This window comes from Rhinopithecus roxellana, chromosome 20 (genome assembly GCF_007565055.1).
Source record: "Rhinopithecus roxellana isolate Shanxi Qingling chromosome 20, ASM756505v1, whole genome shotgun sequence".
In the NCBI taxonomy this organism is placed as follows: Eukaryota; Metazoa; Chordata; class Mammalia; order Primates; family Cercopithecidae; genus Rhinopithecus; species Rhinopithecus roxellana.
The window spans coordinates 31,854,003-31,870,172 of NC_044568.1; the positions used below are offsets into that span (position 1 = coordinate 31,854,003).

General features: G+C 44.2%; 1 pseudogene; it reads right to left on the reverse strand.

The window, feature by feature from the left end:
* LOC104674316 overlaps positions 1–16,170 on the reverse strand; it is a 66,306-nt pseudogene that overhangs the window by 22,506 nt on the left and 27,630 nt on the right.

Sequence of the window (16,170 nt, forward strand, 5' to 3'; positions counted from 1 at the left end):
AGTTTTACACTGTTGGGATTATAAACTAGTTCAACCATTATGGAAAACAGTATGGCGATTCCTCAAGGATCTAGAACTAGAAGTACCATATGACCCAGCCATCCCATTACTGGGTATATACCCAAAGGATTACAAATCATGCTGCTATAAAGACACATGCACACGTATGTTTATTGCAGCACTATTCACAATAGCAAAGACTTGGAATCAACCCAAATGTCCATCAGTGACAGACTGGATTAAGAATATGTGGCACATATACACCATGGAATACTATGCAGCCATAAAAAAGAATGAGTTTGAGTCCTTTGTAGGGACATGGATGCAGCTGGAAAGTATCATTCTTAGCAAACTATCACAAGAACAGAAAACTAAACACCGCATGTTCTCACTCATAGGTGGGAACTGAACAATGAGATCACTTGGACTTGGGAAGGGGAACATCACACACCGGGGCCTATCATGGGGAGGGGAGAGCGGGGAGGGATTGCATTGGGAGTTATACCTGATGTAAATGACGAGTTGATGGGTGGTGACGAGTTGTTGGGTGCTGATGAGTTGATGGGTGCAGCACACCAACATGGCACAAGTATACATATATAACAAACCTGCACGTTATGCACATGTACCCTAGCACTTAAAGTATAATAAAAACAACAACAACAACAACAACAAAAGATCTTTTATAGATTTTTGTTGTTGCTCTTTGAGGTTTTTTGGGGAAGAAGAAGGCTGTTTGCTTTTGTCTTAGAAACGGTCTCACTCTGTCACCTAGGCTGGAGTGCAGTGGTGCGATCATAGCTCACCACAACCTCAAACTCCGGGGCTCAAGCAACCCTACTGTCTCAGCCTTCTGAGTCGCTAGGACTACAGACATGCACCACCACATCCAGCTGGAAGACAGTTGAATTTTAATTCAGTGGAAATCACTCAAGTTCTCCTGCAAAGCATACAGCCTGTGATTTATACTACAGTTAGCAAGTTAAAATAATCAAGTATCTTAGTTTTTTCCAAAACAATTCCATAAAGCTCCTTTAAGAAAGGGAGCTTTTGGTGTTTTAGACATGAAGTCCTTGCCCATGCCTATGTCCTGAATGGTACTACCTAGATTTTCTTCTAGGATTTTATGGTATTAGGTCTAACATTTAAGTCTCTAATCCATCTTGAATTAATCTTCGTATAAGGAGTAAGGAAAGGATCCAGTTTCAGCTTTCTACTTATGGCTAGCCAATTTTCCCAGCACCATTTATTAAATAGGGAATCCTTTCCCCATTTCTTGTTTCTCTCAGGTTTGTCAAAGATCAGATGGCTGTAGATGTGTGGTATTATTTCTGAGGACTCTGTTCTGTTCCATTGGTCTATATCTCTGTTTTGGTACCAGTACCATGCTGTTTTGGTTACTGTAGCCTTGTAGTATAGTTTGAAGTCAGGTAGCATGACGCCTCCAGCTTTGTCCTTTTGACTTAGGATTGTCTTGGCAATGCGGGCTCTTTTTTGGTTCCATATGAACTTTAAAGCAGTTTTTTCCAATTCTGTGAAGAAACTCATTGGTAGCTTGATGGGGATGGCATTGAATCTATAAATAACCTTGGGCAGTATGGCCATTTTCGCGATATTTATTCTTCCTATCCATGAACATGGTATGTTCTTCCATTTGTTTGTGTCCTCTTTGATTTCACTGAGCAGTGGTTTGTAGTTCTCCTTGAAGAGGTCCTTTACATCCCTTGTAAGCTGGATTCCTAGGTATTTTATTCTCTTTGAAGCAATTGTGAATGGAAGTTCATTCCTGATTTGGCTCTCTGCTTGTCTGTTACTGGTGTATAAGAATGCTTGTGATTTTTGCACATTAATTTTGTATCCTGAGACTTTGCTGAAGTTGCTTATCAGCTTAAGGAGATTTTGGGCTGAGACGATGGGGTTTTCTAAATATACAATCATGTCATCTGCAAACAGGGACAATTTGACTTCTTCTTTTCCTAACTGGATACCCTTGATTTCTTTCTCTTGCCTGATTGCCCTAGCCAGAACTTCCAACACTATGTTGAATAGGAGTGGTGAGAGAGGGCATCCCTCTCTTGTGCCAGTTTTCAAAGGGAATTTTTCCAGTTTTTGCCCATTCAGAATGATATTAGCTGTGGGTTTGTCATAAATAGCTCTTATTATTTTGAGGTACATTCCATCAATACTGAATTTATTGAGCGTTTTTAGCATGAAGGACTTCATGTCTAAAACACCAAAAGCAACGGCAGCACAAGCAAAAATTGACAAATGGGATCTAATTAAACTAAAGAGCTTTTGCACAGCAAAAGAAACTACCATCAGAGTGAACAGGCAACCTACAGAATGGGAGAAAATTTTTGCAACCTACTCATCTGACAAAGGGCTAATATCCAGAATCTGCAAAGAACTCAAACAAATATACAAGAAAAAAACAAACAACCCCATCAAAAAGTGGGGAAAGGATATGAACAGACATTTCTCAAAGGAAGATATTCATACAGCCAACAGACACATGAAAAAATGCTCATCATCACTCGCCATCAGAGAAATGCAAATCAAAACCACAATGAGATACCATCTCACACCAGTTAGAATGGCAATCATTAAGAAGTCAGGAAACAGCAGGTGTTGGAGAGGATGTGGAGAAATAGGAACACTTTTACACTGTTGCTGGGATTGTAAACTAGTTCAACCATTATGGAAAACAGTATGGCAATTCCTCAAGGATCTAGAACTAGATGTACCATATGACCCAGCCATCCCACTACTGGGTATATACCCAAAGGATTATAAATTATTCTACTACAAAGACACATGCACACGTATGTTTATTGCGGCACTATTCACAATAGCAAAGACTTGGAATCAACTCAAATGTCCATCTGTGACAGACTGGATTAAGAAAATGTGGCACATATACACCATGGAATACTATGCAGCCATAAAAAAGGATGAGTTTGCGTCCTTTGTAGGGACATGGATGCAGCTGGAAACCATCATTCTTAGCAAACTATCACAAGAAGAGAAAACCAAACACTGCATGTTCTCACTCATAGGTGGGAACTGAACAATGAGATCACTTGGACTCGGGAAGGGGAACATCACACACTGGGGCCTATCATGGGGAGCGGGGAGGAGGGAGGGATTGCACTGGGGACTTATACATGATATAAATGATGAATTGATGGGTGCTGACGAGTTGATGGGTGCAGCACACCAACATGGCATAAGTATACATATGTAACAAACCTGCACGTTATGCACATGTACCCTAGAACTTAAAGTATAATAAAAAAAAAAAAATATAAAATAAAAAAAAAAAAAGAAGGGAGCACTATCCCCTTAGATGGGTTAACCTCCCTTTATTTCTAATATCAGTCTAAAAAAAAAAAAAAAAAAAAAAAAAAAGATTCCAGACACAAGGTTACATTATTGATTCCATTATATGAAACATCTAGACAAGTAATCCATAGGACAGAAGACAGATTAACGGTTCTCAGGGTTGGGAGGAGGGCTTAGGGGACATGTCTGCTTAATGGGCACAGGATTTTCTTTGAGGTAAGTTTGGAATTAGGTAGAGGTAGTGATTGCACAATATTGTCAGTGTATGAAATGCCACTCATGTATGCTTTAAGATGGTTAGTGGTACAGCATGGGATTATGGTTAATACGATTGTATACTGAAATTTCTCACGTAGATTTTAAATGTTCTGACACAGAATAAGCATGAATAAGCATTGTTCATTGGCTGATTAGCCTTACACAATGTTAAGTAGATATTCAAATTGCGTACATCATAACATGTAAATTTTTTTAATTAAAAATTGTAATGCTAATGGTTTATTAGTAAATTTCTCAATAAAAAAGAAACCAACCTAAAAAAAAAAAAAAAAAAAAAAAAAAAAAAAAAAAAAAAAAAAAAAAAAAATATATAAAAAATAAAAAAAAAAAGAAAGGGAGCTGACTTCCCCTAGATGGTAAACCCTCCTTATTTCCTACATAGTTGTCAATCGCCCCTCAATAACAGGGATAGAGAGTCTTATAATCCACAAGGTTTCCTCAGTAGGCATAGGTTCCTCACTGATTTCAATGACTGTGTCTAAGGAAAATCAGAAATGCAATCACATTAGGTTTGGGCTTATATAATGTTCATAAGGTACGATTCGACCAGTGGCATATCTATTCTGTGTATAGAGTTTTAAAAAAATACTACAAATAAGTAATGCTAAGAAGGGTAGCATTTAGAATGTAGAGTATTTTCCAGAAGTGGTTTCAGGGAAGGTAACTGAGCTGTTAGCAGATACCTTTTTTCTCCCTCCCCCTTGATTTTCTCCTTCCCTTCCCTCCTTCCTTCCATTTCTTTGTCCCTGTTCAGGCCACCAGAAGTACTTGACCCACAGATGACCAAAGTGTACTCAAGGGTCCACTGCTCACAAACACTGATGCACATGAGCCTTAGAAGGCGTCAGTATCTTACTGGCTGCGTGACAATCACTCTGTGCCTCAGCTTCCTCGTCTATAAAGGGAAGATAAAAATAGTACACCTACTTCAATTAAATTAAGAAGATTATTTGTTAATAATTTACAGCAGTGCCCATTATATAATGTATACATTTATTAAAGAAATAGTAGTACTTCAGCACCATTCTTTTTTTTCCCAGCACCATTCTTTATAGTTATATGGAGGTATAATTAACATATACAAGTTATATACATTTAAAGTGTATAACTTGACGGCCAGGGGCAGTGGCTCACACCTGTAATCTCAGCATTTTGGAAGGCAGAGGTGGGTGGATCACCTGGGGTCAGGAGCTCGAGACCAGCCTGGCCAACATGGTGAAACCCCATTTCTATTGAAGAGGGTTTTCTCCCTCCTCCATTTCAATCCCTCTACCTGTGGCCCATCACAACCTTCTACCTGCCCTAAGGTGGCTGCCACCTGCTCTTCCCGGCCTTATTTATAGCTTTGTTCTCTTTCTCATCACTGGGTCCACATGTCTACACATGCGCTCCAAAATACCTGTTCTCCTAAAAACACTTTAAGCCCATCTGCAGCCTTGAGATCCTGCTCTCTTTCTTTCTCTGTAGCCTCAAACTGCTCAGCATAGTGCCTTCCCACTCCTGCTTTCTTGGAGGCCAGTGGCCCCTCTGGAGGCCACTCCTCACACCCCACAGCAGCACTGACTCTGCTGACCACCCACCTCTGTAGTCTTCCCTCCCTTGGCCTCTGGGTCCTCACTTTCCCGGTCCTCCTTCTAGTTCACTGACTATAGTACCTCAGTCAACTGCAGTGAGAAAGTGAAAAAGTCCAGAAATAAACAATTGTGGAAAAGTCCAGAAATAAACAATTCATCAGTTTCAAATTGTGTGCTGTTGTGAGTAGCATGACTCATTCCTTTTCCAACATATCACACTGGCACTGTCAGGGCCAAGGGAAAGCTCAACACTCACCCTCTGAAGGTTCACTGGAAGTTAACTGTCAAATGCCAGATTAACAGAAGACCTATAAAATTATTAACATGCCCATAAATCACACTGATTACCTTACCATGCAATGAGGTACAGATGGTTCTATACCCTTCTGCTTAGGGTAAAGGGAAGCAGAGAAGCATGGATGATTTTAGAGGGGGGGTACTAAATGATTTTCAGGGAATTCAATGGGCTTAAATAACATACAGTGAGTGAGGCCGGGCGTGGTGGCTCATGCCTGTAATCCCAGCATTTTGGGAGGCCAAGGTGGGTGGATCACCTGAGGTCAGGAGTTCAAGACCCACCTGGCCAACCCCAGCTCCACTAAAACCCCATCTCTACTTAAAAAAAAATACAAAATTTAGCCAGGTGTGGTGGCGCATGCCTATAATCCCAACAGCCCAGGAGGCTGAGGCAGGAGAATGGCTTGAACCCAGGAGGTGGAGGTTGCAGTGAGCCGAGATCATGCCATTGTACTCCAGCCCAGGAGACAAGAGTGAACGTCCATCTCAAAAAAAAAAAAAAAAAAAAAAAGAATTAAAAGTAAGTACAAAAAAAGAACACACAGTGGTCTGGGACAAAGCCTATTGGGCCTGTAGAGAAGATAATGGTTTGTGACAAGTCTGTCCAGGTGCCTTGGCCGACTTCAGTCTTTCTTCCTGCAATATGGAATCCAGTTAATGAAAACTCAGGGAGGTGACCAGAGGTGATTGCTTCCTTCTTTGGTGGGTTCAGACTTTAGGCAGAATAAAGGAATCTCAGAGAACTTTGTTCTGTGCTTGGAGAGACACAGAGGATTAAGAGATGGGGGAAGGGGGGAGGTCAGCGAGTCCTCGAAGCTGCTTCTTCAGTTCAGCCTGACAAAGCATCATATTTCAGGGTATCAGTTTATGGGCCCCCATATCACTTAGTAGCCATTTTGATTATCAGATCAAAAAAACATAGTGCAATTTATATAGGTTTCAGTACTATCCTTGATTTCCAGCAGTCATGGGGGATCTTGAAACATATCCCGAGAATAAGGGGCACTACTCTACTCCTTCTTGCTCTCATTTCTCTTCCCACCTTTCTGACTCCATGAATGGAGGTGATTCCCAGGAGTATTTACTAGGCAAGGGCCTAGGGCAGGTGTGACCACCACTGTGGTCATGCAGGAAAGGAAAGCAGATTTGCTCATTCATTCCACAAATAATAAATACATATAGTCCAGACTATGCACCAGACATTGTTCTAGATTTAAGGGAAACAGGGCAAACGAGACAGACAAGGTCCCTGCCTGCGCAGAGTTCACAGGCTAGGAAGAATACCCAACAAACAAGTAAAACATCAATTAACAAGCAAATTTCAAGTATTAAAAAAATACTAACAATAAAACAAAGTGCAGGCTGGGTGCAGTGCCTCACGCCTGTAATCCCAGCACTTTGGGAGACTGAGGCAGGTGGACCACTTGAGGTCAGGAGTTCGAGACCAGTCTGGCCAACATGATGAAACCCCATCTGCCTTAAAAATACAAAAATTAGCCAGGCCTCGTGGCATGTGCCTGTGGTCCCAGCTACTCAGGAAGCTGAGGGAGGAGAATTGCTTGAACCTGGGAGGCAGAGGCTGCAGTGAGCTGAGATCACAACATTGCACTACAGCCTGGGCCACAGAGTGACTCTGAATCTCGGAAAAAAAAAAAAAAAAAATTGTAACAATGTGATAGAAAATGCTGGGGGGAGACAAATTCAGACTTTTATGCAAAACACCTGATTTTAAACTTAGCAACTAATTTTTAAAAAATTTAAACACTATACAAGCCAGAAAAACTATTTCCCAGGCCAAATTGTCCCATGGCCCACCAGACTGCAACCTCCATTCTAAGGCCAAACTACTCAGGGCACAGTGCAGGGACCAGGAGGAGATTGTTGGAAATGCAGTCTCTCCCACCCCAACCCCAGACCTGCGGGATCAGAATCTGTGTGTGGCAAGATACCCAGTCCCCAAGTGACATCATTCACATTTGATGCAAAGTCCTTCTGAACTGACCTCTCTCCTGAGGCTTTATCAGTTTTCACATTCCTGCTGGAAAACTTGATGTGGGTTCTTGTCTGTGATTCACCTTCACTGTGCTGCAAAGCCAGATCCCAGCATAGCCCTTCTTCCAGCGCGGATGCCTCAGCTTCATCCTACCTCCCTGCCACAGCATGTGTGGGCCCCAACTGTCTTGCACTCCCACTGCTGGGAGAGCCTCTGGGAAGTCGCCCTCTGAGAAGCCTTCACCTACCCTACCCATCTCCACAATTAACTGCTCCCCTCTCACTGCCCCTAATACAGGAGTCGCAAACATAAATGCCCCCAAAAGCCAAGCTAATACCAAGCAGAGAAGCGGCCACTGGTGTATGTGCAGTGGGGTGTGAACCCAGTGTTGTTAGGGTGACCTTTCAAGAAAAGTCAGAAATCAAGATTTTTAAAGATATCTTCGTACTGAAACGTGACCAAGAGGCCGGGCTCAGTGGCTCACACCTATAATCCTAGCACTTTGGGAGGCAGACTGCTTGAGGCCAGGAATTCCAGACCAGCCTGGTCAACATGGCGAAAACCCATCTCTACTAAAATTACAAAAAAATTAGCCAGGTATGGTGGCGGGCACCTGTAATCGCAGCTACTTGGGAGGCTGAGGCGTGATAATTGTTTTAACCCAGGAGGCAGAGGTTGCAGTAAGCCAAGATCACATCACTGCACTCCAGGCTGGAAAACAGAGTGAGACTCTGTCTCATAAAGAAAAGAAAATGTGACCAACGGGTTTCAAAAATGTTAAACACCATGCCAGCCAAATAAACGTATCTACAGACCACCAGTTTGCAGTTTCTGAGACTTGGCCACTTGATATATTGTGACAGGGGCTGTGAGTTCTTCCAAGTAGGACACATGTCCTGTTCCCTTTTGTATTGCTAGCACCTACAACTAAGCCTGACTTAGTAATGGGAAAAACTAAATAATACTTTTCCTCTTCTATAGAATGTGACATCACTATGTCATTAGCAAAATGGCTTTGGTTTAAGAGTCAAGTACCGGGGGCCTGGACCATGAGGCTCTGCACCCAGCTGCCTGCAGTAATCACAGATTCATCAGCAGTATCACTGCCTGAGTCAGGGTCGGTGAAGGCTGCCTGTATTTGGTGTCCTCTGCCTCCAAATCGGACTATCAGCTTCCCCAAGAACAGAAATTGCAATGCGCTTTGATCCCCTGGGAGACGAGGGTCCCACTATAAGTTGTTACTGGATCCTTATGTGAATGCTTTGAGAGCAGATACGGACCAGGACAGACAGTGCATATTCTAAACAGCAGAGAAAGGGAGGGAGAGAGCCCCTGTCCTAGGAGGGCGCCCATCGGGGTGAGGCTTGTCTCTCCATCAGCAGTTGTACCGAGCCTGGGTGGGCCTGAGCGTCTTCTGTAGGAGAAAAAGGTGGCCTACCTTGCCACAGACTGCAGGGAGAGGAGAGACACTAGGTCTCTGCCACTCTGATTGGAGAGTCTGGGGCTCCCCCCATGAAGAAAATGGAAAAGAAAAGCCAGGCCGGAATCTTGGATTGCATTTTCCACTAGAGGGCAGCTTAAATTTTCAAAAGAAAATATATCTTGTCCACTTTATGAAGCACTGAAGTCCTTTCAGTTTCCTCTTGAGTGACCAGGCCCTTCATGAGGCCCCTGGGGATGAGAAGGAATGAATTCAGCCCTTCCCTCATGGAGCTGTCAGTCTGGTGGGGAAGCAGCAAATGAAAAAGAGGACACCCAGCCAGGGTGCACTCAGAAGCTAGACCAGTTGCCGTCAAGGAGAGAGAGAGCTGCTGTCAGGAGACAGAATCCCAGGCAGGGCCTCGGCATGGAGGTCTTGGGAAGACTTCCCTGAGAAGAAGGGCATTGAGTAGGACCTTCAGGATAAGATGCAGGCAGCCACTGGCCAAAGGTGGAGAGGGACAGATTCTAGAAGAACGGAGATGGGCATTCAGGAGGGGGGTTGGGGATCCAGGAAGAGGGGAGCCCTAGCTCGAGAAGCCATGAGACATGAGAGAGGATGGGGTTCCAGAAACAGAAAAGCCTCCTTGAGGACTCAGCATAGAGTGAGAGAAAGGGAGTGGCTAGAGATGAGGTTCTGGGGTAACAAAGCCTCAAAGGCCTTTGAAAAAGTTCAGATTTTAATCTACACATAATGAGCTGCCATTGATTAGCTTCAAAGAAGAAAAGAGGTGACTTGACTGCTGCTTTGGCAAGAACTGTCTGGCTGTTGTGTGGAGGACACACTGCAGGACTCAGCATTTGGGAACATCTGTCTCCTAGACACAACACTGTGTAAAACGAACAGCAACACCTCACATTGCACAGTGCTCTCTTGTTTACAAAAGGGGTTTCATTGGATGCCTAGCCCTCCTCCTTCCCCTCTTCCCCAACTTTAGTATGAGATAATTTTAGCTTCAATTTATATTAGAGGAAATTTGTTTCGTGAGTTCTTATGAGGTGCCCAGAGTCAGAAGCATCAGTAAATGGAGGAGACTGGATTCAAACCAAGGTTGACCTGACTTCCAGCTGAGGGCTCTTTTAATTATGACCTTGACTCTACGGCCCAAATATATATACATACACACACACACACATTTATACACACACATATATATACACACACACATAATGTGTGCAAGTTTTATGTTTATATGTATATGTATTATATAAAACATACACATTATATATATATTTGTATATATGTGTATTTTTAATGTATTTTACAATTTATATATAAACAGGTCAGTGTGTGTGTGTGGGTGTATATATATACACCCACACACACACACATATATTTGCACACATCATGTAAAACGGATGCTCATATCCTCGTCTTTGAAACCCTACAGAAGCAGGTCCGGTATTTCACTCTATAGGCTCTATGTGTCTGGATGTATGTAGTCTGGGAAACCAGTCCAGGACACAACTGAAAATCCTTCAGAAAGTAAGAAGAGAGGGGAACCAGTGTCCAACCATCTTCCTCCTCCTTCCAAGCCACGGGCACCCCTAGCCCTGCACAAGCCAGTGTTTGTGTGTATATCACACCTACTGAAAGAACAGATCAATGTGCTTGCTTCTGGATATGAAGAGTAACTGGGGCCAGGCACTCATACCTATAATCCCAGCACTTTGGGTGGCTGAGGCGGGTGGATCACCTAAGGTCAGGAGTTTCAGAGCAGCCTGACCAATATGGTGAAATCTCATCTCTACTAAAAGTACAAACATTAGCTGGACGTGATGGCGGGCACCTGTAGTCCCTAGCTTCTCAGGAGGCTGAGCCAGGAGAATTGCTTTGAACTCAGGAGTAGAAGGTTGCAATGAGCCGAGATCTTGCCACTGTACTACAGCCCGGGAAAAAGAGCAAGACGCCATCTAAAACAAAAAAAAAGAGTAACTGGGACTAAATTTACTTTTCCATCAACAAACAACTAGAAAACTGGACAAAATATATGAGACAACAGTTTGCAAGCAATGGACACGATAGGATGATGATCCCTGAAAGAAGGGAAACAAATGATGTGAGTCCCATCATTACCCTGACTTTCTGCCTGAGGCACCTTCCAGACTGAAGCCAGGAAAGGGAAATTTCAGCAGAGCACAGCATCTCACTGAGTTGAGGAAACAGAGATCAGAGTTTGGCAGGAGAAAGAGCCGGAATTTTGAAAATAAAAAGTACCAAGAGACTTGATCACAGGCCGGACACAGTGTCTCACACCTGTAAACTCAGCACTTTGGGAGGCCAAGGAGGGCAGATCACTTCAATCCAGGAGTTTGTGACAAGCCTGGGCAACATAGTAAGATCCCATATCTTAAAAAAAATTAGCTGGGTGTGGTGGTGCACATCCGTAGTACCAGTAATCTGGGAGTTTCAGGTGGGAAGGTCACTTAACCTCAGGTGCCACTGCACTCCAGCCTGGGTGACAGAGCAAGACTGTCTTAAAAAAAAAAAATCACAAAAAGAACTCCAGAAATCTGCAGAGGGTTCTCCTCTAGTCTCTTCCTTAATACTAAGCCTCACGTGAATAGGGTGAAACTCCATGAGGCTGGTCAAAGAGCTCAGTTAAACCATTACCACAACTCACACAAGGATGAGAGACATTTCAGTTCAGACGAGCCAGAGTGGTGACTCCTGGAAGGACTAGTTACCTAGAATGCAAACACTCACAAAACAGCGAGACGAACAAATCAACTAGAAAATGGGCAAAAATATGAGCACACGTTTTCACTGAAGTGGATATAAAGATGGCAACTAACATGAGAAAAATGCTCAACATCACTAACCACTAAGGAAATGCAAATTGAGACTCTTATGGGACTTTAGGTGTCCATTTTCTGGTTGGGCCAGAAACCTCTGTGGCCCCACACCAAGTTCTTGTCTTGGCCTGTGTCCAGGAAGAATGAGGTACCAATGAGATATGCAGACAATAAAGGTGAACGAGATAAAGACGAACTTGATTAAATGTTAGAACAGCACACAGCAGACCATAGCTCTTCTCTGTAGTTAGGTCATCCATTAAGTGTTCAGTTCTCAGCAGAGGAGAGGCCCTGAAGACAGTAGGTCCTCGTTGCCTGCAAGTCCTCCCCGCAGTTCTTCAGCAAGAGAGGGTAAGTCCTCTACCCAGCTCTTCAGCAGGAGACGGTAAAGTCTGCACCTCTCAGAGGAGAGGCAGCCCTGGAGAGTGGCTCCTCGCTGCTGGCAGGTCCTCTCCACAGCCCCCCAGCAGGAGAGGGTAAGGGTCCTCTCCATAGCTCCTAGGTGGGAGAGGACCTTCTCCACAGCTCTCAGTGGCGGGGAGGCGGCCCTGGAGAATGGTTTCTCTTTGCCAGCAGTTTGACTCTGCACCAATCAGCAGAGAGGGTAGGTCCTCTCTGCAGCTGCTCAGGTCACCTCTGCAGCTCTCAACAGAGATGATAAGTCCTCTCTGTAGCCAGCCATCTCATCAGCTCCACCTGTCGGCAGAGAGAATACACCTCTGCAGGTGATGGTCAAATGACTTCTGTCCTCTTAGTTGTCTGGATGTCTTCTGCCCTTCTCTGGCTGATCCCAGCACTTTCATAGACCTCCAAGGGGAGGAAGTGCGTGCTGATTGGTCCATGAGTGGCCAGGGGTGCGCCCAGAAGAGACACCACAAGTCCCCACTCTACAGGAGTAGTGGAGTGCATCTTTATGTCCAGTTCAGTGAAAATGTCTGCTCACATTTTTGCCCATTTTCTAGTTGATTTGTTTCCCTCACTGTTTTGTGAGTCTTTGTATTCTAGGTAATTAGTCCCTTCAGGAGTCACCACTCTGGCTTGTGATGCCAGCAACACTTCTCTTTCCGTCCTCAGGGCTTCTGCCTTGCACAGCTTCTCCCACATCTCGTTCAGCTCAGCTATAATCTTCTCTGTCTTCTGCAGCCTCTCCATGGCTTCCTCAGGCCCAATCTGGGGCTCTGTGTTGGGGGAGAATCATGGCTCCAGCTCCCCATTATGTGGAGTTAGGGATGAGAGTGAAACTGGAGCAGGGGGCAGACGATACAGCTCGCAGGGTGCCTGACACTTCTTCTTCCACCTTCAGGTCTTCCGGAGCAGAGGCTGACATTCCCTGAGCCATCAGTAGCTCCCGCGGCAGGGCCACCTCCTCCTGCAGCTCTCTAATCAGTTGGGCATTAGGGTCCTTGTTGATGGCATTGCAGATTTGCTTGGTATGGTCGCCATACCTGAGGGTGATGAGAGTCTCCTCATAATTGATGTCAGCAGGGCTCAGGGCTGCAATCATTGCTGTGCATGAGATCCCACCCAAATTTTCCCAGAGCAGCCAGGTGAGCACAGAGTCTCTGTAGGGGATAAAATCCGACTTCTGCTTCTATGACTGCATATCCGCAAGGGCCGAGATCACCTTCCCTAAAGTAGTCAGAGACTTACTGATGGTGCCCTCCTTCAGGCGCATGCCCCGGGTCCCTGAGGAGTCAGCCACTCACTCCCAGCAAGGTCCACAAAAATGATCTTACTGACCTGACCAAGTCCAGCCCAGTGAGCTGGTTAAGGCAGCGCTGTGTGAAGACAACGGTAAAGAGAGCATGTGAACGGCTGCTGGTCTCATTCATGTTAGTGGCAGCCACAGTCCATGCTTTATTTCCACAGTCTATGAGGTCAGCAATGTCTGCGTAGGAGGTCACAGCCAATTTGGACGGGGCCTGCATGCAGAAGCCCAGGATGTGGTGCTCCCGGTCCCACAGGGAATCTCAACTCTCAGGGTTCAAGAGGTCTCGTACCCACTCACAACAGATCTCCAAATAGCTCACCTCCACAGAGTAGGATAGCTGAGCACTCTGGTTCTCACTAATGTGAGAAGTAGTCATCCAGAGAGCTGTGGCATCATCCTCTGCTACCCTGGCTCCTGCTGCCCCATCATGGCATAGGATTTCCCAGCCCCAGTTTGCCTGTAGGCAAAGATGCACACGTTGTAGCCTTCAAAGGCATGGAGCAGCAGGTCCAATGTGCCGATACACTTGCTACTGAGATGCAAACGGGATCTTTCACCGAAGTGTGTGACCAGTAGTAGTCAAAGGTGAAGCTTTTGGGGACATCCTTGTCTGTTTAGGATTAATGATGGAGGTGGTGTTGCCCTGCATGCCGACCACACGCTTGGCATCCTGTCTGTTCTAATGTGTGTTACAAAGGGCTGAACCCTCAGCTGCCACTTTCACTGAGGCACTAACCACGGCTCCAGACACTCCTGCCCTCCTCAGCTGGCATCTTGGCCCCAGACCAGGGGGACTGTATCAGTTCTGGCTGCCACGAGCCTTCATAGGGGGAGCCCCATCCTACTCCTGGGGCCTGGCCACACCAGCTGGGGCCCTGGGAGATACCCTCGGCATGGCGGGGCTCCCGATCCAGCTTGGTGGAGTGACAGGGACAAGCTTTCTGGGAAGCGTGAGGTGGGAGTGGGGAGGATCGGGGTTGGTTCAGAGCTGCCCTCGCCCCTCGCTGGGTCCCTGCGCGCCGAGACACAAAGAGCCCAAATAGCCATAGTAATTTTAAATGAAAAGGACAAAGCTGGAGCCATCACATTGACGAACTTCAAACTACACTACAAGACTCTAGTAACAAAAACAGCGTGGTACTGGTACAAAAACGGACACATAGTCAAATAAAACAGAAGTAGAGAACCCAGAAATAAAGCCACACAACTACAATCAGCTGATTTTTAACAAAGTTGACAAAAACTAAGCAATGAGGACAAGACACTTTATTCAATAAATGGTGCTGGGATAACTTTGTCTACATGAAGAATGAAACTGGACCCCTTCATATCACCATATACAAAAATCAACTCAATATGAGTTAAACATTTAAATGTAAGACCTCAAATTAGGAAAATCCTAGAAGGAAACCTAGGAAATGCCTTTCTTGACATTGGCCCTGGCAAAGAATTTATGGCTAAGTCATCAAAAGCAATTTCAAGAAAACAAAAATTGGTAAGTGGGACCTATTTAAGCCAAAGAGTTTCTGCACAGCAAGACAAAATATTAAGGAAGTAAACAGATATCCTACAGAATGGGAGAAAATATTCACAAACTATGTATCCGACAAAAATCTAATATCCAGAATGCAGAAGGAACTTAATGAGATCAACAAAAAACAAATAAACTCATTAAAAAGTGGGCAAAGGGTATGAACAGACACTTCTCAAAAGAAGACAAGCCAGCAGCTAACCGACATAAAGGTTTACCATCATTAATCACCAGAGAAATGCAAACTAAAACCACAAGGAGATAACATCTCACCAGTCAGAATGGATAGTATTAGAAAGTCCAAAAATAACAGGTGCTAGTGAAGTTGCAAAGAAAAAAGAACATTTTTACATTATTGGAGGGACGGTAAATTAGTTCAACCATTGTGGACAACAGTGTGGCTATTCCTCAAAGAGCTGAAAACAAAACTATTTGTCCTAGCAATCCCATTACCAGGTATGTACCCAAAGGAATATACTCTGTCGTAATGACACATCAATGCCTATGTTCGCTGACCCACTATTCACAATAGCAAGACATGGAACCAACATAAATAACCATCAGTAGTTGACTGGATGAAGAAAATGTACTACATATACACCATAGAATACTATGAAGCCACAGAAAAAAACAAAATCATTCACTTTGCAGCAACATAGGTTCAGCTGGAGACCATTATCCTAAGCAAACAAATACAGAAATAGAAAAACAAACACCACATGTTCTCACAACGGGGAAATAATCATTGAGTACATATGAACATAAGGATGGGAACAAAAGACACTTGGGACTATTAGAGAGAGGAGAGAAGGCTGGGGGCAAGGGCTGAAAACCTACCAATTGGGTACCGTGCTACTACCTGAGTGGTGAGTTCAGTCATACCCTAAACCTCAGCATCATGCAATATACCTTTCTAACAAATGGGCACATGCCTCCCGATTCTGAATGAATGTTGAAAAAGAAAAAAGATATTGAAGAGAAAACATCAAGATATATATATATATAAATAAATACAGGCTCAATAATAATCAGTCGTAAGTTGATAATCAGAACTATAAACCAACAATCTATCAAATTAACAAAAAAACTGACCAGCAGCATAATCGATAAAGTAGCTAAAAACTATAATACAAAGTAAAACATGCATCATATCAATGATGTTACACTG